The sequence below is a fragment of the Ambystoma mexicanum genome, chromosome 13, assembly GCF_040938575.1.
Source record: "Ambystoma mexicanum isolate Mex_15411 chromosome 13, UKY_AmexF1_1, whole genome shotgun sequence".
Classification (NCBI taxonomy): Eukaryota; Metazoa; Chordata; class Amphibia; order Caudata; family Ambystomatidae; genus Ambystoma; species Ambystoma mexicanum.
Genome location: NC_090938.1, coordinates 464,640,071 through 464,665,128, shown reverse-complemented (window position 1 = coordinate 464,665,128; position 25,058 = coordinate 464,640,071).

The following is a 25,058-nucleotide window of genomic DNA, read 5'->3' as shown; positions in this document are numbered from 1 at the left end:
TTTCGCAAAAGGTTTTTAGGAGTTTTTTGGAATTTTTTAAGTGTTTTTTATACTGAGTGGAATAATGTTTTGTGATTTATATGAAAATAAAATTGTTATGTATTAATTGTGAGTCGACTTAGGACCTATTTGTTAAAAGTACTAAGTGTTTTTTTTGCCTGGGGAATTCATGAGAGGGTAACAGGTCGACGTGGGTAGATCTTTGGTCGAAGGATTGTCCTGAATTGGTGCCTAGGAGCCCGGTCACCACGTCGTTAAAATGGTTCCATGTCTCTATTTGGTTGTTGTACAGTTTGGGTAGAAAATATATAGACTATATACGGGTTAGTTCTATGCTTGGATAGTCATATTTAGTGGCTCTTCCTAGGACCACTTTTACTAGTATCAATCTACAATGTTGCAGGGTCATATAGAGACCATTGGCCATTGCATCAAATGATATCCCCACGTGAAAGGTGAATCTGGATTGGTCAGAATGTGTCCTCTCATCCCTGGGACCCTGGACAGTTACCAGATTGTGTGTACCTTTTAAAGGCAATGGGAATGAACATGGAGGTGGGAAGTGTTCCCCAATGTTGCCATCTCTGATCACCTCAGCCTGGAAGAGTGCATTCAATTAGCATCTTGTGGGCAACACTTGTAGCTTTTTTCCCTTCTGGTTTGATGGGAATAGCCCTCTTCGTCTACCTTGGTTCAATGGGCATTGTTCTGTTTGGATGGGTCACATGTGCGGAGACCACAAATTGAAGCTGTCCTGCTTGCAATTATGAGGATTTTATCCTGTTTTTAGCAGGTGGCTCATTATCTTGTTAACTGGAACTCTCCCATCTCCACTCTTCCTTGGCTTAGTGCCTTGTTTCTACTCGCCTCTGGCTGCAGCGATCATGTCAGCTTTTATATGTACTCAAAGCCTGTCTTTGCTTCAAAGACCTATAGCTTCTATATTATTCCCAATGGCTTCTCCATGTTAGTAGCAGTAAAGTATGTGCAAGCTAAACATATGAATACTTTCATCTTGAGGATTCCGCTTTGGCAAACTATATGAATATAAAGAGATGTGTATGTGTGTCCGTCCTCTACCTTCATGGGTCATAAGTATGTGCTTCATGCCTATATGCAATAAACTAGTGCATGTTCGTGTAACCTCATGAGTAGATGATTATGTACTTCATGTATAATGCAGCTATGTCATGATGTCAGTGATGAAGAAATTAGTTTCTGGCTTTGTAGTCAGTCACCATGCTCAATCAATGTCATTTCCATGTCATCCAAATCGTCGATTGGGTTTGGTCGAAATGGCTGCCTGAGCGAAGAAAGCTTCTCACACCTGCGATAAATTGACAAATGCAGTGATGGGCCTACATGTGAAGCACATTTATCGTTTCTCTGCCTTCATGTTGAGAGTTGTGTGGGGGGCATGAGGGTTAGATTTGGCCCTCCAGCTGCAGTTCCCTTCCTCAAGAGTTTACTGCAGCACTTATACTGCTTTCATCTTCTCAATGCGCAATGTTTAGTACAAGAAAAACAATCGATCAACGTGACCCGCCTTCTGACGTGCTTTCCCAATTGTTTAATAGTTCTTCAGGAATAATTTCCAATGTCCTTTGATTGTCATAAATTAGAGCTCTTTGGTCTAGTTGCAGTTTTCAGACCACATGGTCCACCCACTACAGGTCACGCTTCGGGGAGTCCTAAGCTTCTCCTTGGCTTGATTTGTGACGTCTGTGATCTTAACAGTGGGGAACTCTCTGGTCTAGGCACAGTTGTCAGACCACATGTTCCACCCTTCACAGATCACGCAATCATGAGTTAACATACCATTGTTTGGACCCTTTTAAGGCTCTTCTGCCAAGGGCGTCTGACTTCTCAGACTTGTATGCACTTTGCTTATTGTAACTGTCTTCTGCATCAGTCTTTTGTTTTACCATGGACTTATGGGCCTTTCTCACACTGATTGTTAGAATACATAAACAGTTGTTCTATATGCCATATGCTTTTGGTTTAGCTGCTTACATACATTTAGACATTCAATAAGTCTGTTTAACTTCAGGAAGTCCCTGACATAAAATGTGATAAATGGTAATGTTTTTATTCCACAGTTCGCTAGTCTCTAGTCTCAATTTCTCTTGAATGTCTTGTATATATGCATCCGGACCTTCGTCTGCTCTCATTTTACGAGATGAGTCTGGGTACTGTATCCTAAGCACTCTCCATATGTCAGCTTGACAATTACTAAAAGGTGCTCTGCCATGTCTGATATTTTGTGCAGTTAGCCCAGGATACCCTGCTCACCTTCAAATGTCCTCTGATTGCTCACCCAATATGGCAGCAAACAGGCTTTTCATGTCACCTATGGCTAAACACATCCCATCCGTCATCCTTTCCAACTCATATATCTATTTCCCTCTCCTGATGTGAGTGATGATAGCTTCCAAATTAAAATATTTCTATTTGTTTGTGGCCATGGGATATATTGTGGAAGTCCTCCCCCTTTCCCTAATAATGTGAATTGTGTTAGCCCTGTGCTACGTCCTAATGCGACTGCACCCTTTGTCTTTCTTAACACATCTGTCATGCAAACTCTCTTACGTCCTTGTAGATTTCTCAGTCTATTCACATAGAGCATGTGTCCTTCTAAACTATCTGAGCATGCCTTCAGGCATCTTAGATAGTCAACAGGTTCTGGTCTTAAACCTGGATCCTCTATCTCGGCCCATTCTACCTCTTTCCCTATCTGAGTACATGTGGATGTGGCTTGTGCCACCTCCTCCTATCTTTCCTTCCCCTCTTTGTCTTCAAACATGATATCCTCACTGTCTTCGTCCTATTCATCCTCTCTTTTCTCAAAACCTAGTCTTCTAAGGGTATTTAACCTATATGTTCCACTCATTACTTCTTACAATAATTCCCTTCCTTCACCTTTCAGGCATCCTCCCCTACTCTCTCTTATATTGGTGCCATCTCTCCTATGCTTGTACAACATGCCAATCATCATTTGTATAATCCCTTCCTCTTCTCTGTCTGGAAGTGTATGTCTGTTAATAATGTCATCAATTTCCTTTTGGCGCCACCCCCTACTTCTTTCCTCATCTTTTTGTCTTTCTCCATCCCTATCTTCTTCCTTTCTTTCTCATTCCTTCTCTGCATCTCTTTTTTTTTTCTTTTCCTTTCTTCTCATCTCTTCTCCCTCTTGTATGTTTTCTTTCTCGCTTTCTTCTTCATTCCATTTCTCTTTCTCTCTCTCTTCTTTGCTTTTTTCTCCTCCACCCTTTTATCTGCTTTGTTCACCTATCTTTCTCTGACTTCCCTTACTTTCTCTCTAGAATCATCAATGTCCTTTCCATCCAGTTTGAGCATTATTTACCCTCCTGTCCATTCATTTGACACAATTGCTGCCTCATCCCTGTCGTCTTGCCTGCTTCTCGCTCTTTGAACCTGTTCCTCTACTTCTGTTAACTTCACTTGCAAGCCACAGCACTCGCCATATTCTACATTTGTGGATATTGGTAGTTGTTTGCTTAATTTGTCTGCACTTAAAATGTCTTCACTGCGGTATGCGGGTGGGTGCAAATGTGGTAGTGGTACTGTGGGATATTTTGTGTAGATTTGGGGTCTGCCAGTATTTTCTTACCGCCAACAATAATGGTAATTTGGTGATGACTACTCCTTGCATTAAGATTGGGTTTGCCTTATTTCCTTTCAGTGACCATTCCGTATTACATTATATGGGATGATTTAGTGGTATACATTATTGTCAGTGGTTTAGTAGTGAGTATGATTTTTCTGTTTTATTTGTGGCCCCAATATATACAAAACCCTTCTAATTCTTAGACTGTTCTTGTGATCTATAGAGGCCTCGGACCTACATTCAGAAACACCACAATTTCACATATAGCATTCTCAATACCTGTGGTATTATCACTGATTTATATACATCAGTGAACTATGCTTCCATAGGCCTCTTTGCTGGTTCATGTACCCCCAGCAATGTCTAATGTATTAGATTCCACTCAGACACCATGCACTGAGTGAACACACACACCTTTTTATCACTGCTAGTTCTATTATTCTACCTGCAGGGAAACATAACACATGTATTACTTAAAAATCTTCCCTATATCATACAATTTTCTTTCAAATGCACCAAGAAAATACAAAAGCAAAAACACTCTACATGATTTGTGTATGTATCACTTGTATTATAAAGAGTTGCATTTCAAAATAACATTTTACCCCTTGGTATTACTGCACTATCTGTAACAAGAAGAAGAAAAAAAAAATACAGCGATAGAACAAAATTCACGTTGCAACATTACAGTGTGGCAATTAAACAAGGGGATTCCTTTTTTCTAATCTGCCTGATATATTTTCTGCCTGATATATTTAGAAGGTCATTCATACAGCAGCATGCAGTAACCTCAATTCACTTTGGATATTTACTAATTATCTCTCCCCCACGCTACCTCCCTTCGCTCGCCTCCAAAGAATGGGCCCAGGTTGACTTTGTAATCTTGAGAGCTTGAAGTGCACAGCGAGAACATGGAATTCTCAAGCTGGTGATAAGTGAGACTGGGCATGCCTCCTCACAGCCCAGTCACAGATGGTCCATGTCAGCAGCTCAGCAGAAAGCAATCTGAACTTTTTTCTGTCAGACTTTTCCAGCAAACCTCTGTTGCTTACGCAGCATATCTGCAGATATACTTCCCTCCAATCATATTAGCAGAAAGTGTATTAGGTTGCCAACCCTGTGTCACAAACAATGGGATCTTCATACTGTAATAACTGTTTCTGTTTGATTTCCTGTTGCCTTCATGTCCTTCACATTTAGCGCAGCCAGAGAAAATCAGAGAAAAATGCAAGTTTAAAATCGAATTTCAAAACAGTATTTCCACATAGAGATTACATTATAATGTTACTGAGTTAGTACTGGTATTTGGATTTGTTAATTAAGTCAGTCAATTAGATAGCTAATGGACTCTGCTGTGAATGAGGCATTTCAAGTAAGAGAAAAATAAAAAGAATTGGTGCACATTTAAACCTGCAGCCTGTCTTCATCTGCATACCCATATGTTATGCTAGCAACGTAGGGCTGGCTATATGTGTGCCACATTATTGCTGGCAATAGAATGCTATCAAATTCAGTGAAGCGCTATACTTCAAAACACTATAATTTATACTACATTATCCCTCCTTTTCTGATAATTTGGCAGTGGTCCAAACCAAAATTGGAAGAAATTCAAATTGCGCTCTTTTTCTTTTTTTTAAATGTATGTATATTGGGATATCTTTCATTTCCCGCTGTAGCTAATATCATGAGCAACATCTTCACCTTTACGGACAAAACAATTAACTATCCTCCCATTACTAGCACCACAACAGCTAAACCCTCCATAGTGCATTCCCCCCCCAGGTTCCCCAATTAAACGTTTCCACTTCTATTATACCCCGGTTACTAACTGTGATATTGTTTTTTCTCAAATTCATTTTCACAGTATGTTTTTCTTCATGATTCAATAAGAACTCCACATCCAGGTCTATTGGAAATGCATCCCTTTGAAAAAAATCAATATTTGCTACTTGGCTTTCCCAAATATCATTTGTAATATGAAACAATGTTAAACCTCCAATCGAAACAATTGTGTCCTTTGGAACCTATAAGTAAAACACATTATGTTTCACCTGTTTGACAACAAATGTTCCATGATTTAAATGTATTATTGTCAGATTCTTCATACAGGTATTGACCATTTACCTTTGACCATTTTAGCTTGTGCCAACTCTTGACTTCCCATATTGCTAATAACTACTTCACAGCCTCCTGATATACTTGGGTCAGATTTCAAACCACAAATATCGTCTGTAGCATCAGGAATAAACGATTTATGCGGACACATGTAATTGTGTTCTTTAAATTTTACACAGGTTTCCAAATTTGGGATCAAGTAAACCTCAGGCTCCCATGACGGAAATGCCACCACTTCTGGAGTCTGGATCTTGATAAACTTGTCTTCTTGCCAAAATCCCACATTGTGTACACACTTAGTTTGATAAATGAGTTCAGGAGCTATATATGGGATGCATAATAAAAACCCTATTTCCAACCTTTCCAAATCCACATATAAGGGCCTTGCCATTTCAAATGCAATTTTCACTTGTACCACTTCAATCTCCCTCCTGGTCAACCTTTCTATCATTTGATGAATAATATCCTGTGAAACAAAATACAATGGTATATGTCCTCGAATCAATTGTGAAATTGCAGTTTGAACTTCCCTCATGTAATTCGCCAACAATCTATCAACAGGATTAATTATATTCAGGATCTCATTCAATGTCCGATCATGCTTAATAATTAACTTAGTTGCCCGTTGAATAACTTCCCCTTGTTCATTTAAAATGATTGCAGTTTCATTTATAAACCTTACTTGTTCATCCAATCCCCCTAATTCCATCTAAAGTTTTTTGTATGATTGTTAAGTCAATACTCAGATGTTGTGCTTTAGTACACAGCGTCCCTACTGAAATGGCATTTGCTGTTGACATCGTGGTACCTATTATGGCTCCAACTATAGACATTACCATTGAGACCGCAAGCATTGCTGCTCCCCTTTTTCATCTCCTTTTCTTTATGTCCGCTGACTTCACAAATGTTTTTTCTAATTGTATCAACATATCTTTTATCGACTGCTTGGCGTCCTCTTATCTTAGTTCTAGCCACTCTTTAGTCTGCTCAGCCTTAATTCCAGTATTATTAAAATGTTTTCCATCAATGTATCAGGATTCAAGGGTACATAAATGTTCTGGAAGATCATCCTTCAATCGCTCATGATGAATCCTGGTGCTGCTTCTACCGCAATACCAGATGCTGGCCCGGGCTCAATGACAACTTGTCAATCAGCCATATCGTTGGCGTCATCATCAATGTTACTTGTTTTATAGATTTGGTCTTTGCGCCCCCCCCCCGGGGCTTTTCTGGAATCCATCCTCGTGGACTCCAGGACTTCATCCTCCCGTGTCCTCCAGTCCCGTGACCTCCGACCAAAGATTTGTTAGTATTCTAAATCAAATAGAAAAGAAACAAATTAAGTATATAGCACAATACTAATTTAACCCTTTTACCAAAAAAAAAAAATATATACATATATATATATCCATGTGCTTTGCAAAATATTTTGCCCTTTTCCTTTCACCTTCTGAAACTAAGCACATGTTAGAAAGAGAACAAACATACATAAAGCATCATTGATCATTTCACATATTTCAACTTTGTAAAAATAGTATTACTAGTGTCAACCCTCTTTTAATGATCATCACATATAGTTGTTTTTTATTCACATCTATTCTATTACAACAATCACTTTTATTTATTTTTTTATTTTTTGTGACTAGACATATGTGTCTTTTTCATGTACTTAAGGGACTTTATCTGTTTCTACACACTAAAGTCTCTTTACCTCGTGTTTGGGGTGCCAGGGTTTAATTTGATTTACGTGAACAAACTGTTCTGTTACTGTTTCACCTTCAGTTTTCAAAATTTTGGACACCACCGGAGATATCTTATCTATAAATTGAAATGGCCCCTGCCAGGCTGCCAGAAATTTAGAATTTTTCTGTTTACCTTTTCAAAATGAAATGTATACCCCTGATCTCCCACACAATACTCTTTCACCAATGTCTTTTTATCATAATATGACTTTGCACTGCCAGCAGCCCTTTCTAGATTCCGCTGCTCAAAAGCAAATGCATGTTGTAAATGCCTCCTCAGCTCATCCATGTATTCATGGACTGTAGATCTGCTTACAAGTGCCTGCTCAAGTGTTCTGTATAGCAAGTGTGGCGGCAACACCATTTTCCTACCTGTCAATACTTCATGAGGGCTAATACCTGTTGCTTTGGCAGGAGTTGATCTGATTGCCATCAAAACCAAAGGTAAACGTACATCCCAGCTGGAACCTGCCCCTGCTACAAACTTCTTTAATATATCCACAACAGACCTATTACAGCGTTCAACTTCCCCAGAAGAAGCAGGTTTATATGCAATGTGTAATTTTCTTTTCACTCCCAGTATTTGCCATATCTTACTCATTAGAGCGCTTGTGAAATGACTTCCTCTGTCTGATTCTATTCTTTGTGGTAACCCAAATCTTGAAAATATATGATTCACTAGTAGTGTAGCTGCTGTTTGCGCACTACAATCTGGTGCAGGGATACACTCTATCCATTTTGACATTAAACAGACCACACTCAAAATATACCTGTTCCCCCTGTTCAACCTCTTTGCAGGCCCTACATAGTCTATTTGCAAATCAGACCATGGAAGAGTTAAGCCTCTTTTCATGAATGGGGCTCTATGCATCAGTGAATCAGGTTTAAATTGGGCACATACTAGACATCCTTTGGAATATAATTCTATATCTTGGGACATATGTGGCCAGTAAGCATAATCTTTCAGTATCTCAAATGGTTTTTGTGAACCTCTGTGGCCTGCAGTTATGGCATCATGTGCATGGTGTAGCATTAGCCCTCTGAATGAAAGGGGTACCACCCACTGTATTTGTCCTGTTATGGACTCTCTGATCATGAGCCCATCCTGTAATCTAATTTGATTCTTATTCTTTAATAGCACCCTCAACTCTTCTTTACCCACACAATCATTTTCTGTTAAAGGGTTTTATTCAGGGTCTATCAAATGATAATAATAATAATGTAGTATAATTTATATTGTTTTGAAGTATAGCGCTTCACTAAATGTGATAGCATTCTATTGCCAGCAATAATGTGGCACGCATATAGCCAGCCCTATGTTGCTAGCATAACATATGGGTATGCAGATGGAGACAGGCTGCAGGTTTAAATGTGCACCAATGTTTTTGTTTTTCTCTTACTTGAAATGCCTCATTCACAGGAGACTACATTAGCTTTCTAATTGACTGACTTAATTAACCAATAATAATCACTAGTACTAACTCAGTAACATTATTTATAATGTAATCTCTATGTTACATTATAAATGAGGTGGAAATACATGTTTTGAAATTCGATTTTAAACGTGCATTTTTCTCTGATTTTCTCTGGCTGCGCTAAATGTGAAGGACATGAAGGCAACAGGAAATCAAACAGAAACAGTTATTACAGTATGAAGATCCCATTGTTTGTGACACAGGGGTGGCAACCTAATACACTTTCTGCTAATATGATTGGAGGGAAGTATATTTGCAGATAGGCTGTGTAAGCAACAGAGGTTTGTGGAAAAGTCTGACAGAAAAAAGTTCAGATTGCTTTCTGCTGAGCTGCTGACACGGACCATCTGAGACTGGGCTGTGAGGAGGCATGCCCAGTCTCACTTATCACCGGCTTGAGAATTCCATGTTCTCGCTGTGCACTTCAAGATTACAAAGACAACCGTGGGCCCATTCTTCGGAGGCGAGCGAAGGGAGGTCGCGTGGGGGACAGATAATTGGTAAATATCCAAAGTGAATTGAGGTTACTGCATGCTGCTGTACGAATGACCTTCAAAAAATATCAGGCAGATTAGAAAAAGGGAATTCCCTGTGTTTTATTGCCACGCTGTAATGTTGCAACGTGAATTTTGTTCTATCGCTGTATTTTATTTTCTTCTTCTTGTTACAGATAGTGCGGTAATAACAAGGGGTAAAATGTTATTTTGAAATGCAACTGTTTATAATAGAAGTGATACATACACAAATCGTGTAGAGTGTTTTTGCTTTTGTATTTTCTTGGTGCATTTGAAAGAACACTGTATGAAATAGGGAAGGTTTTTTAAGTAATACATGTGTTATGTTTCCCTGCAGATAGAATAATAGAACTAGCAGTGATAAAAAGCTGTGTGCGTGTGTTCACTCAGTGCATGGTGTCTGAGTGGAATCTAATACAATAGACATTGCTGGGGGTCCATAAACCAGCAAGGAAGCCTATGGAAGCATAATTCACTGATGTATATAAATCAGTGATAATACCACAGGTTATTGAGAATGCTATATGTGAAACTGTGGTGTTTCTGAATGTAGGTCCGAGGCCTCTATAGATCACAAGAACAGTCTAAGAATAAGAAGGGTTTTGTGTATATTGGGGCCACAAATAAAACAGAAAAATCATGCTCACTACTAAACCACCGACAATAATGTATACCACTAAATCATCCCATATAATGTAATAAGGAATGGTCACTGAAAGGAAACAAGGCCAAACCCAATCTAAATGCAAGGAGTAGTCATCACCAAATTACCATTATTTTTGGCGGTAAGAAAATACAGCCAGACCCCAAATCTACAGAAAATATCCTACAGTACACCCTGCTGCTGCTTTTAATGCTTTTAATGGATATAATCCTTGTGCAATGGAGGATAGATCACCACTCTGGGGAAGAGGAGCCGTGGAGGGTCATAACCCTTCATCATGCTGGTTAATAATCTATTCTTTCATGTCTTACTCCACCACACCTTCCCCAAAATGTTTCCATAACTTGAGTATAACCAATCTGCTCTTTAACTGTTTGCCCTTATAAGGAGCATTTAAATAGGCGCACATGTGTTGCAGTACTGCCTTCGAATTAGTTCCTTCTGGCTCGGGCATGAACATTTTGCAGCGTATTTAGACCATTCCATGTGGCACTTAACTATGTTGTCCTTATATAGGGGCTATGACTTGCATAAGTGATTGATTGGGGTGTCTCTTATTATCAAAACACAACTTACCAATGATCACCAAACTCTACTTCAAATCTCGATTACCTTTTTTCCTCCTTTACGCACCCCACCCCACACCATTTCTCCACAAATTAGCACAACCTTTGCCTCTCTACGAGACCATGCCTCCTGTGTCTCTAAACCCTTCTAAGTGGCAGCACAAATGTCACTCATGCTCCGAGCAGCCCCACCTCGCTGCTCCCACACCTGACCACCCTCCTCGTTCCACACCACCACTTCACATCCTCCACAATTTCCAAGAAAATGTCTTATAAAATCCTAAGTTATCTCACAACATAAGGCTGGTGCCATCAATAACTGCACCGTAAAATACAGCTGTCTTTCTAACTCTCAGTGAGGTATCCATTCTTTATTTCTGCCCCGTAATAAGGCTTACCACATGATTTTTCCTAACCCTTGTTGGAAGATATACCTTGTTCACTTTCTTATTTCTTTAAAAAAATACAATATACAACACACCCCTTCACTTGCTTTGCCATGCCTATGTCATACATACATCCACAGATATGCTTAAGGTCTTCGACATCAAGTGTCCCCTATCAGCCTTTTTTCCTCCACGCCCTACAGGGAAGCCTGCCGGGAGCGGACAGGACTTTTCTTCAAATGGGGATCCAGTTGATCTCTCTCTGTTGCGGGTAATCCCTCTCTACACAGGTTGCATGCACAGTCCTTGCGAATCGGCAGGGACTCCTCGACCGTCCGATGACACTTAGCTAACCATCATCTGCTAACATATGTTAAGGTGGCCTAAAAGTCTCAGGTAAACCCAGAGGAAACAGAGTCAATCCAAGCCAGACTCAATGATGGGGTAGACAAAGTGAAAGGCAAAACACAACGGTATTTGCTTTAAAACAAACCTGGGACAGCATACAACCACTGAAATATTGTTTCTCTCAGAAGACTTATCAAGAACATTTGCTTTAGTATGACAAACGTGTCATGAATGATGTAAAAACATAATCATAATATCAGTGATAGGTTAGTGGGTCTGGCTACCTATAGATTCCATAAGTGTTAAACATTTTCAACCGTTTACACATACCTGATGGCTCCAACTGCAACCAATCCTATATTGATAAAAGGTTTGTATTTGTTAGGGTCTTCTGCATTTGCTTTTTCGACTTTAAGGGGGAGTTTGATGCATGCTGATTAGAATGATTTAGGTACCATTCCTCTGTTTAGGGATAGATTTATTAGTTGTTGAAAGTATGAGACTGGCATTCTGTGCTTTAGTAATTTTTTGTAAATTCCTGGTCGGCATCAGCCACTGGGCGATCCAGGAATGTTGTTGTCTTTTATTAGTTTGTTAAAACGTTCCTTGCTTACATGTTTGAATCGATTGAGTGTTTTTGGGTGGTTGATGGAGTGCTGGTTTCTGGTGTTTTTGGGAGGGTGTTTGTGGTAGTGCGGCCTGCAGCGATGGTTCGTGTATTCCTTTTATTTGTGTTCTAAGATGGGTCATGATGTTGTCATATAGGGATTGCAAGGGTACAACGCGACTTGCAAGAGGTTGCGTCATTGATGTCCTTGATGGTTTTGAGGGGTTGTTGTTGGATTCTTGCAGTGTAATATGCTTTTTTGGCTTTCAGGACTGCTGATTTGTAAATTCGAATTTGTCGCTGCATTTGTTTTTGTACAGTTGTTTGCATTGTTTTCTCTGTTGTTTTTCTAGTTTATGGTTTGTTTATTTGAGTCCCCACAGTTCTTCTGTTTACCATTTTGCTGCAAATTGTAATAGAAATTGGTGTAATGATCCCCAAATTAAAGAAACATCCAAAGATATAATAAATTACGCTATTAGTTAAACTAGGCAAGTTGACCTCCAATTTGTAACAACAAATATTACGATAGCATGAGATAGTAGTCTTAAAAAGCTAAATGTAGAAAGGACAGGGTGCACAGGCTTGTCCTAACTGCAGAGGATGCGCTTTCTGATCTTGGGCTAGTAATTGATTATGTGCTGTTATGTTGATCAGGAGGAATCAGCATGTCAATTTGAGGGAATCACTGCAGTGTCGCGTTAAGTCCCTGAGAAAAAGTACTTATTCTGTGCTCCTTGGAGAGGAAAGTTAAATAGTTAGCATCTGGAAGTGGATGGAAATTTGACAGTGTCTAGACTTGTAATCTTCAGCAAAACATGTAACCTGAACTGTGTTCATCTGGGAGGAAAGTAGCACAATATGTAATGGTAGATGGAGGGATTCATTTCACTGTGTCCTTGTGGCCTTGGCAAACAGTATAATCCAAACATTTGTATTCTAAGCGGAAGAAAGGAAAACAATCAGCATTGGGAAATGGGGAAATGCTACAGATTTTCACGTGGTAATCCTATATAATAAAAGGCCAGATGTATGTTTTTCTGATGCAGTCGTGTGCAGTAGAAACTACCCGCTTCACCTGTTTTCACTACTAGAGGGAACTATTGCCTTAGGAACTATGTAGTGGTCCTACTGTGTGAATGAAAACCTACTGTAACTTGGAGACCGCCCGCTTCACCTGTTGTCACTGTTAGAGGGGGCTGTTCCCTTAGGAAATATGTAGTGGTCCTACTGCATGAATGAAAACCTACTGTAACTTTGGTATCCCTCCCATAACGTAAGTTTGTCTAATACAGTCATCATGCGCCGTAGAGACTGCCCGCTTCACCTTTTGTCACCGCTACAGGGAGCTATTGCCTAAAGATAAATAGTGGTCCTACTATGTTAATGAAAACCTAAAACATATTCTTTTCCAATCACATGAATTACAAATAATTACAAGCGAATATACCACATAATGTATTAACAGTCTGCACTTATGCACTTTTGACACTAGTATTAAATATACCTTTTACCAATAGTTGGTCATACACAATACCTTCATTGTCGTCATAAAACAAACTAAATTTGTTACATTACATTTGAAGTACTGTTGACTGTGGCCGCACATTACCGGAGCTCCTCTGGAAGCTGACTCTCCGTGTACCCACACATCTAAACACAGAGGCATCAGGAAGTCTTTCTCGGATGCACAAGTGCCTGGCCTCCCTGACAGGAAGTAAAGGTGACTGTTTGCCTGCTTGGAGCTAAATCACACACAAGGACTTATGAGGCTGATGTCACGTTGTGCTAGTGGTGCTTAGTGTTTAATTGTGTTAGTCTCTTTGTTGTCCTTGATATGCTCGCGTGTAACAGCGAGCATGCAAACAGTATAACACCAACTTACTAATTATGGTGATTTACCTCCCCTTCTGAAGGTGTGTCCTGGAACGCTGACCTGCCCCTTGGTCTGGTGACGCCCCCCTGAATGATTCAAAGTACACGCACCCAGCGCACCCGCGTGCGCACATTGTGGAAGTACATTTGAAGTACTGTTGACTGTGGCCGCACATTACCGGTGCTCCTCTGGAAGCTGACTCTCCGTGTACCCACGCATCTAAACACAGAGGCATCAGGAAGTCTTTCTCAGATGCACAAGTGCCTGGCCTCCCTGACAGGAAGTAAAGGTGACTGCCTGCTTGGTGCTAAATCACACACAAGGACTTATGAGGCTGATGTCATGTTGTGCTAGTGGTGCTTAGTGTTTAATTGTGTTAGTCTCTTTGTTGTCCTTGATACGCTCGCGTGTAACAGCGAGCGTGCAAACAGTATAACACACAACTTACGAATTATGGTAATTTACCTCCCCTTCTGAAGGTGTGTCCTGGAACACTGACCTGCCCCTTGGTCTGGTGACGCCCCCCTGAATGATTCAAAGTACGTGCACCCAGCGCGCGCACTTCGTGGAAGTACATTTGAAGTACTGTTGACTGTTCACAGTGCGTGGGGCGCTGGGTGCACAAAAGGACCAAAAACGCGGGCTAACATCCGCGGTCTTCGCACAATACCTTGGGGGCGTTTTGCATGCGTTCTCCATTCTAACGTAAGTGCAAAGAAACCTTATCTGTTCTTATATCTAGACCTCTGGATACAGGATGTTTTCTTTTTTTTCAACTCAATTTGCTACTTCCCATTGAGATGAGTTCATGAATATTGAATACACGGCCTGATTATATAACTCCAGCAATTGAATTGTGTCGCTGCTAAAACAGTAACACAATCCAAGTAGGCGTAATTTGAAGTGGGTTATAAGTGGCGGTTGAGCTCCTGGGCAGTGAGGCGGGGAGCACGGGCCCCTGGGCTGATTCCCAATCACGAAATTTGTTGGTCTGGTTGGTAATTCGGTGGGACCTTATGCTTGCCTATTGCAGAGTGAAATACGCTAGGCCTAAATGGTTTCTTGTTTACGTAGTGGTCATCCCTTAAAATTGTCTCCTTCTAAACCTGCAAATGCCAAAAAAACACGGAAAAACAAAAGAATGCTACTTTCAAAAGAACTTGTGAGGAATGATGTTCCTATGTCGAGTGAAGGCACTGCCCTGGCAGCGCACTGGGGTCCTGTAACTGACCAGGACCTAATAAAGCATGAGGTGGCATTTTCCTATGCACGTGCCCAACCACTCGCAGTTGTAATAAATGGATCTCCCTCCCTTAGTGCTGACCCTACGTCTAGTAAGAGCTCACCTAAACCACCCCGCAAAAGCTTCCTTAGCATGCATATGGATACTATACCTCCTGGCCCTGAGCACCCCATTGAGGATATATCTTCCTCACCCTTCGATAATTCCATATTAGCCCCAGTCGTACCCACAGCACTCGAAAAACGTGTATGGCTCTCGGTTGGACCTTCCACCCCAGTCACTTACACCAACTGCAAGAGAGCGGATGTGCATATTCACTGCAAAGATGTGGCACATATGGAGGATATAAACATCTCTCCATCACTTCCTTTGCTTGAATCTAAACCCGCCAACTTTCCTACTTCTAGCTCTTGGCCTTCCTCTCCAACCCGAGCACCAAGTGGCACGACAAAGTTTGACATAGACCCATTGCACTCCCCTGCCAAAAAGCTGTCAAATCACCCATTGGGCTTTGACATCTTAGAACCCACCGAGGACATGCAATCTCTTGAAGCATCCTACCCTGTATTAACAAGAATACTCAATCTATTGGATCGTGGTCACAAGTACACGCACTATGAATTGAGGCACTGCAAATCAGCGTTGACATAAATCCTGTTAAAAATCAATAAATTGGAGGGTTTCATATTTGTGGACACTCTGAGACGGGCACCAGAGGGGCAAAGACCATTGAAAACAGACGCACCTCTTAATAGCTCGGTGTCTACGCAAACAGATGGTTTAGCTGCACCCCTGAATGAATCTAAAATCATGAATGATCCCTGTGTTAATTATGCATTCCCGCAATCATTTGCCCGAACTGTAATTGCTCCAAGACCAAACACCTCCTGCAATATTCTCACGCATGCACAACTATGTATGGAAGTTGCTTCACATGCTGAAAAGCTCGAACAGGTGCTATTTTTCTTACAATCTGGCCCAGGGCAAGAGAAATCGGGGGATTCTTTTGGCTCTACGGAGAGGGGTCAGGTATTCCACCCGGACAGCCCCTCAGTACTAACTAAATTATTTGAGAACAAGGACCAAATTGAATTTGTTCCTGATAGCCTCCCATCTGTAGCTGCTGAATGTCCCCCCCCCCAAGTAGAACGTACCTTTATTTCAAGGAAGGAAAAAATACTTTTTTTCCGTGCCTTGAAAAGGAAAGCAGATCACAAAAAGGCAACCCAAATCTCCACAGAGGAACTTGCTGTCCAAGGTAAAGCAAATGAAAAAAAAAAAAATGGCAAAGACCAACACACCTCCATCAGTGACCGATCCAGAAATAGAGAAAATCACTGAAGATGGTATGGACACTAGGGAAACTCCCTCTAACAAAAACTGCAAAAAATTCCCACTTCAGAAGGTGCAGGCCCCTACTGATGAGAAAGTACACTCATTGTCAAAGACCCAACTACCTAATTTCTTCAAACCTGTTGACAATAAAATCACTCAAATAGGAAAGATAGTAGAGATTGCATCCATCAAAGGTGAGAAGGAGCCAGACATGAAGACAGCTTCTAGGGATATCTTAGTAAACGACGACTGTCATCACCCTCACCACCTGGGGCATCAGACCGGGTCTGGCAAAAAGCTTCCACTCATGCAAGACTCAAAGGGAGTGGGCGAAAAGCACCGGGACTCACATTCGTTATATGCTGGGGAGGACTTTGAAACGATGGGTGAAATGCCCAAACAGTCCACTATGATTATAGGATGGGAAATCATCTCGGATAAGAATGGTATAAAGCGACTCAATCGGTCTGCACTTTTGCAGGCCTTTGGTCGCATTTGCGGTCTTCGCACTCTGCACACGACAGATATTGAGTGGATTACCTTACCACCGATTCAGAACAATTGTATGGTATGCAAGGTGCAATCGGCCATTATTACCAACCTTCTAAAGCAATACACGGAAGAGCTGCGTTACATTGGCCTGATGCCGTATCTTTCGACTCCATTGATGATGCCATCTCCTTTAATGAAACTCCTATAGTGCATACTCCCGATCATCTGCCAAATTTAACCTCGGGTCCTGCACAGAGTGGGTTGAATACAGAAGTCATTGCCCAATTGGTAGGCTTATCTAACACTAGCAAGGACTGGTCATGGTTAGCTGCCCTACACAACACTTTGAACCCTGCTGTGAATAACACTCCCCACTAACCTGACTTTTTCCGTATCCATTTTGTCTTGGAATTCATGTGGTTTTAATAATTTAAAGCAGTGGTTTAGCAATCCACATGTAGGTATGGAATGTGATATTATGCTATGCCAGGAAACTATGTGTGACCACAAATTATTGCTACCTGGATACACTGTCATACAAACAAAAGCGAAACGAGGCACATGTGGTAGACCGTACGGTGGACTAGCAATATGCTTAAACACCAACCTAAATGCACTGGTGTTAAATGTCTATAATGCAATTACAATGTTGGCCGTACTGGTCATGTTCAAGGGGAAACAGTCAACTCCATTTCTTATTATATGTCTATATCACAATCCTGCAACTTGCAACATAACATTTGCCTTTAAAGAGTTAGATAAATTATTTGACAAAGTTTTATCAGTGCATCCTACCTCAGACATTATAATAGGAGAGGATTTCAATGCGCACTGCATGAGAACAAATACTACTCTTACGAATTGTGGGGCTGCGCAGCAAGGGGTACACAGAGGTCGTTTGTGGAAAGAGTACTTGGAATCCTGGCAACTGGACATCCTCCCCTTTGAAACTACTGATGGGTGTTCTACTTGGAGGAGAGGTGGCCGTTCCACTTGTATTGATTATTTTGCCATATCTCGGGGCTTGCAGTCATTCTCAAATAACATCAAAATCTCCGATCCTGGCTATAGTGACCACTACATGATTCATCTAAACATATGGATAGATGTGGCACTATTAGTCAAGGACCCTGAACAAGGTCTGTTAGAAAGGGATCGACCTGGATTATCAATTCGATGGGCAACCGGACTTTGTGATACAACTCGAACCATCATAGAATTTCCCCAGACCTAGAACTTGAAGGTTTATCCAGAATAATAACTGGAGTAATAAACTTGCTGCAGTCGAATAGTCTCCACCCGCCCGTAGGTTGCACCACCTTAAACTCCAAATTTATTCTTGAAGCCAAAAGATCGAAGAATATGGCTCTTCGTGAAATTCGTAGAACTTCTCCTACGTGGGAGGTCTTACTGACGGAAAAAAAAGGGTCTTGAATACCTATCGAAACAAATGCAGAGATCATAAGCACTTTCTTCACAATCTGGTAAATCAGAAAATGTTTGGTACTCTCTGCCATAGGGATAAAATATCCACATGGGCCTTGCTCAGGGCGGGAACTACTGCACTCCCCATTGATCAGTCTTCCTTGATCTCTGCACAGGTTTGGAAGTCTTTCTTTGAAAATAAATTTGCCCTCCCCACAGCCTTTGAAAAATCGAGTGTAAATGGACCAGCCTAGCCGTTCCATCTTTCCCGCCATGGGAAATGGATAGTGTAGAGACCACGATTATCAGATTAAAATACTCTAAAGCATCGGGCCTCGATGGAATTCCACCTTGTGTACTAAAAACGGAATCCAGCCATGTGGGCTCAGATATTTAAGAAACTTTTCGACAGTATCCTAGTAAGCGCCAACACCCCCTCTTCATGGCTAAACTCCATCATTGTGCCGATATATAAAAAGGGAGTAAAGCCTGAGCCAAGCAATTTTCGACCGATTGCGCTAATTGATACTGCTGCGAAAGTGTTTGCTAGCCTCCTTTTGGGGGAATTACAAGCGGTCATTGGACAACTTAGGATACTATCCAGATATCAAATTGGCTTTCGGGCAAGGATGGGTACTCCCCTTAATGCAACCATCATGGCGCACCTACTAGCAAAAACAGCGTGGAGAATCTGCTTTTCCGAAAACCAGAATTGCGAGGTAGCCTGGACCCCTTTTCCTAGTCATACAAAGAGTTGTGGGCTTCACCTCAACAAAGACCTGTGACCTTGCAGCAATATCTTTAGCAACATAAAAAAACAGAGCTTAGTGCAGGAGTGTTCCAGCTCTGGGGCCCAGTCTCTTTTCTATGTATTTTAATAAGTGGCACTTTTGGAATGTTAGGATATGCCTACCGTATTTCTCTGTCAGTGCCGTAATAATGTTTTGATTCAGTGTGCATTTTCATGAATATGCGACGGCTTGGAGTTACAGCATGCAATGGCTCATTAAAGTGAATACATTGCTATACTATAGTGAATTCATCACTGCATTATTTTAGCTGAGACCATTGCTGTGAGCATTCAGCTGTGGCATATACGAATACATATTTTAAAATGAATATCTCCACTATACTATCTAGCTGCAATGCACTTTCTTTGTGTGTTACAACTTTCAGCTGTACAGTCACAGTGCCTCATTCGGTCTCATCAGTGCATTCTACCGCACCAGCTTTTCGAAAGTCGGAAAAAGGGCTATTCCTAGCACATGTGTTGAAAGGTTGCATAGATAGGGTGACTGTGGGCCTCATTACGAGGTTGGCGGAATGGGTTTACCGGTAATGGTGCTGGTGCCGTTAAACCACTCCGCCCTATTACGAGGTTCCCCCGCGGGACCCGGAAAGGACGTCTGGTAAAACCAGACGTCCTTTCCGGGTCCCGCGAGGGGACCAGGGAGCTAACAACGGGCCCGTTATTAACGGGGCCGTTGTTAGATCCCTCCCCATTCCCATTGAGCCCTATGGGGCTCGGATGGGAATGGGGATCAATTTTTACCGGGCCCATGGAATGGGCAATTACCGGGTCTGCCAAGATCAGCATGACCTGGTAATTGACCATTCCATGGGCCCGGCAAAATTGAATTACCGGCAGCAGCCGTGCCCTTGATAAGGGCACGGCTACCGCCAGCCTCGTAATGAGGCCCTATGTGTATTCTCACACCACTGCCCATCTGCACAGCACTCTCCACTATGCAAGTTGCAATGCATCTTTAGTGAACATATACAGTGGTTTAGAGGGATACATCGGCCGTTTATAATCGAACAAACAGGGTTTCATGGGTAGTGGAAAGTGTTGCAACTCATTTCTGGAGCAAGCATAAGTCTCTGTCATGAAAATAGAAATAATTGGAATATTGGAAGTTATCTTCAATGTAAAATCTACAAGTAGAACCATTGGCAAAGGCAACACGTCTGCATTTCCAAATGTAGAGGATACACTTGTGTTGACCTGAGGGTAATATTACCATCTACATTTAAAAAAGTCAGGCCTATTGGCTTTGCGAATTCTTGTATATACTGGTATTTCCTTAAAACCTAGGGCGTGCTATGCTCCATTTCACAAGGCTGGAATTCCAGCAGCAGGGCAAAGAATTGGTTTACAACTTAAACACATATTCCATCCTGGAACAAAGCTTGGCTGCTGGAGCGGTGGAAGAGAAAAGAATCGGCTGGCAGGCAGTCATGACATCTCTTTTTAGAATTGCCAGGGTAAATTATCCTTTAAAGCAATCCTTTGATCTGTGTCTGTCTAATTGCAATGAGCAAGCCTCCTTTGTTAATTGCTATCATTATATTTCCTCGATTAACCAGGCTTTTTTTTTCCTCCTGTGAAATCTGTTGATTTCCATGCATGTTGACAGGCATGCAGGCGCAGTGCGGCATGGGTACGGCAGCGCGTTACTGTGTCAATTCCCCCACTGCGGGTGGTAACATGCCAAAATGTAAGCAAACCCCCTTGGAGATTGTTTCCTGAATATGACCATTGGGAAACACATTTGGACCCTATCCAGAGAAACTGTGCTTTTAGTCTCAGACCGAGCCAAATGCTACCTTCACTTGGCTGTTCGTTGTGCTCCATTGCTCTGTTTTCAATGCCTTACATGCATTTTCATGGACATGCGTTGATTTGCCAATATCTGCCATGTCCAAGATATGATATGATATGGCATTTATATGTTTCAAGGCGTGACGAGGCAAGGGAGGGGGAACAGAGGGAAGACAGAGACAAGATCTTACTAGGCCAGGTGACACTGAGATCGCGACATTGAGACAAAATAAATATATAAACTCAGACATTTAAAAGGTGATTTTGAATTGATTTTCATTGTGTTTTGTCTTTACCGATTTCATGGGCGCGCTCCGCTTATTTTAGTGGCATAGGATTTACATTTTCCATTTTAAATGATTACTATAATAATGAGAATAATTGAAATCGTCAGCTTCTCTGGGGAAAAGAATCAAACACATATAGTGGGTATTATCGCAATTAGCCCTTTGAGTGCCCTAATGATGTATGTATTGTGTACAACCTTAGAAGTAGTCTTGTTTTGTTTTGTAACATGGTGAATGCTGTCAGGAGGGTTATGTAGGATGCACAGAAGACTGACCGAGGAGATAATGCTCAGAAACATGTATTAATATATAAATCTACCAAGATGTTTAGATAAACCACAAACCGAGCATCTTACACTGGGTGTGATATTATCTCAAACGTGAGTGGATTTTCATGTTTCCAAGGGTTCCCTGTACCCTTTGTAGTGACTTAATACAAAGTCTCTCAGTAAGTATAACATATGTTATACCAGTTGTTCATTTTTTATAGAATCTCCTTCAGAGTGAGGATGGTCCCATGCTTGTCACCTATGCTGGCTGCTGTAGGGGAGGCATGGTGTCACAAGCACAGACTGACACAATGGGTGCAATTTGTAAAACTGTTCTTTAAAATGTTGGGATTGAAAAAACACCTATTCTGCCCTATAACTAAGATGGGAGTAGTCTCCACCACCAAGTGATTAGTGGTCGAAGTGGGCGGGAGCGGTCGGGAGCGATGCTCCTCTACTTCTTTTAATTACGTTTTACCATTCCTATACTTCTATTTTAAAAAGAAACCGTTCCGGAATGGTTTCATTTTAAAATAAAAGTGTAGGAAGAAGTTGAAGCTTGCACTTTTGGTGCAATGCACTGGAGGTTCCCTTAAACAACAGGCACATGTGTTTTGGGGTTTGTATTGTGCATGGGAGGGGGCGTGGTGATAGTGTTTGTGGGGAGCGGTGCAGCCCAGTAGGGAACATAGTTCCACTACTTCTTTTCGTACACTTTGACCACTGCAAGTGATATAATAACGCAGTCCTAGTGTAGTCTGTCAAATCAAAATGGCCTATTCTAAAAAAACTAAAGCCCACACTATCTCTTGGACATAATGTGTGAAAAGGAAAAATGTCGACAAAAGGAAAAAATAGTGTTTAAATGATAATGTGGCTCAACCAGCTCTCCTCCCTATGTTAGGCCTCAAGGCGTAAGGTGATCCTTGTAGGCAGGATGACACACTCTGGCTCTGTTTTCAACACAATATATATAGTTCAAAAAGTAATGGATTGAGGCCCCCTTGGCTTTCCATGCTCAAGACTCTTTCTCTTTCTTCCAAAATAGTTCCCAAAATATCCCCCTATGCCGGGCTCAGACCTTTCACTACACAGTTCTTTTAGATCTCCCTGTGTCAGTCTCAGATCTCTGTAAGAATATTTAGCAAACAGTACAGAGTACAGCACTACTGCACAGGTAGCAAACAGCACAGAGTACAGCACTACTACACAGGTAGCAAACAGCACAGAGTACAGCACTACTGCATGAGTAGCACATTTTTTTTTTTGCAGCACCACCACAAGGGTGCGGTGCATTGCTATATGGGTTACCAGATTAACAAGGAAAGACAGGCTATTCAGTCAAAAACGATTTTAACATATAAGATGCAAATCTATTTTTACAGTTAAAAGCACACGTGCTCATTTAAAAATGCACACTATTTTTCACCTGAAATGCCTATACTGCTAGAGACACATTTGAAAATTAACAGCTAACCTATTAACCATTAACCTGACTAATAAAACCTTATTTAACATAACCCACTAATAAAATGTGTTCTCCACTGCAGAATTAGGCATACTCTGAAAGCCATTTAAATGTGTGTGCAGATTTTTTTTTCTTCTCTTCTCTGCCTGCTTCTCCGTGTTTTTGTGCACAGTAACTGCAGGAAGAAGGAAGTCAGATTTGCAACAATTGCAAATGTATAAGCGAAGCTATTGTTGAGAATAGGAGGATGAGAGATGATGGATTTCATTGGGACACGTCATACAGAGGGCTGAGATGAAAGTTTTAGTGGGCAGTATCGGGGAAAAAGACAGGCAGACATTTTTCTGCACTACTGGGGAGAAGACCTGGCTGTGGGACTCCTGACTGAATGCAGATTCCTGCGTCCTGCTACAGTCAAGATTTGGCAGAGCTGGGAGGAAGACCTTTTCCTGGTTGGAGGCATTCCTATCTGCAAAAGCTAAGAATTCCAGGCAATGACCCCAGTTTGAAAAGGAAAGACGATCCTTTTACTGGGGTTAATCTTCAAGGGAACCACATTCCGAAGGAGAACAGCTGAAGAAAACTCTGAACAGATAAGGTAATTACATAAGCGTGGGAGCCGTGTGTGCACGAAAATATGCAGTCAGTGTAGGAAAGGGGATTCCTGTGCGTGTCTTAATCAAATACCAATGTTGCAATTTGAGTTCTGTTCTCCGCCACTCTCTTTGCAGTGTGTCATAGACAATGCTTTTACTGTACCATTTTATTTATTTCTGCAAAAAGTGAGATCGTGTTTAAATGCAACTTTTATAATACAGAAAAATATTTGAAAACAGACGGGTGGTGTATTTACTATTTACCATTACAATGCCGATGATGTGGGGAGATTTTTAAACAGTGCAATGGTCATTTTAAGACAGATGTGTGCATGTCAGAATCAGTATGAATAATTGTGAGTGACTGTAGCATAGCTCGTTGGAGGTACATGAGCCAACGGGAAGAGAGACTCTCTGAACATAGCTCCCTACCGTATATAAGGTAGTGGAAATTACCACAAGACTACCATATATAGCTCTCTGTCGTAAATAAGTCAGTGAGTTCGCCCATGGTGGCACACCAACACTATCACTGAAAAATGTGGTATTCCTAAAATGTAGGTCTGAGGTCTCTCTAGTGATCACACGAAAAATCTAAGCAAAGATAAGGGATTCTGGACATTGGGGCCACAAATAAAACAAGGGAATTATGCTCACCAAAATACCACCAACCACGTATACCAAATATGCAGGTCTGGGTGCTGAAATAATGCATGTCCATTGTATTATTGTTGCACATGGCCAAATCTGAATACAAAGAGTGATTATTGCTAAGTTATTTTTCGGCGGTAATAAAATACCGTCAGGCCCCAAATCTCCATAAAATACCCTACATCTCCTACGATAAAGTTCAACACAAAGTGCAAGGGGGCCTCCCTTCCCCAAGCTTATTTCACTTTGGGTCTGCCTCTGTCGGGCTCAGACCATTCACAATAACTTTCAACACAAACTTCGGGTCTCCCTCTGTCGAGCACGGACCCCTTTAGGAAGTCAAAGAATTTTGAATGTGCGTGGCTTATTTACCAGACCAATACTTCGACTCAAAGTTCAGTTTTCCTTTCTCTAGGAATTAATCTTCTTCCTTTGACTTTTACTGTTTATTCACTTTCTCGCTTTAAACAAAGTACTTTTCACAAAGAATTTTGAGTTGGTTGCTTCCTTTTACCAGACCACTCCGTTGCTTAGTATTGCTGATTTCCCAGCAGTTCTTTACATTAAGGTTCATTCACAGATCATCTGCCTTTCTTCGCATCTCATTCACATGCATGCAGCCTACACTTGTGATATGATGTTGCTACTTCATTCACTTTGACACACACCGGTCTCTCAGGTCACTCACTAACTCACCAGCTGTGTTCACTTCTTTCTTGTTTGCCTTTTCCGGTTTGTCGAGTCAAGGTTTGTACCACAGGCTTGACC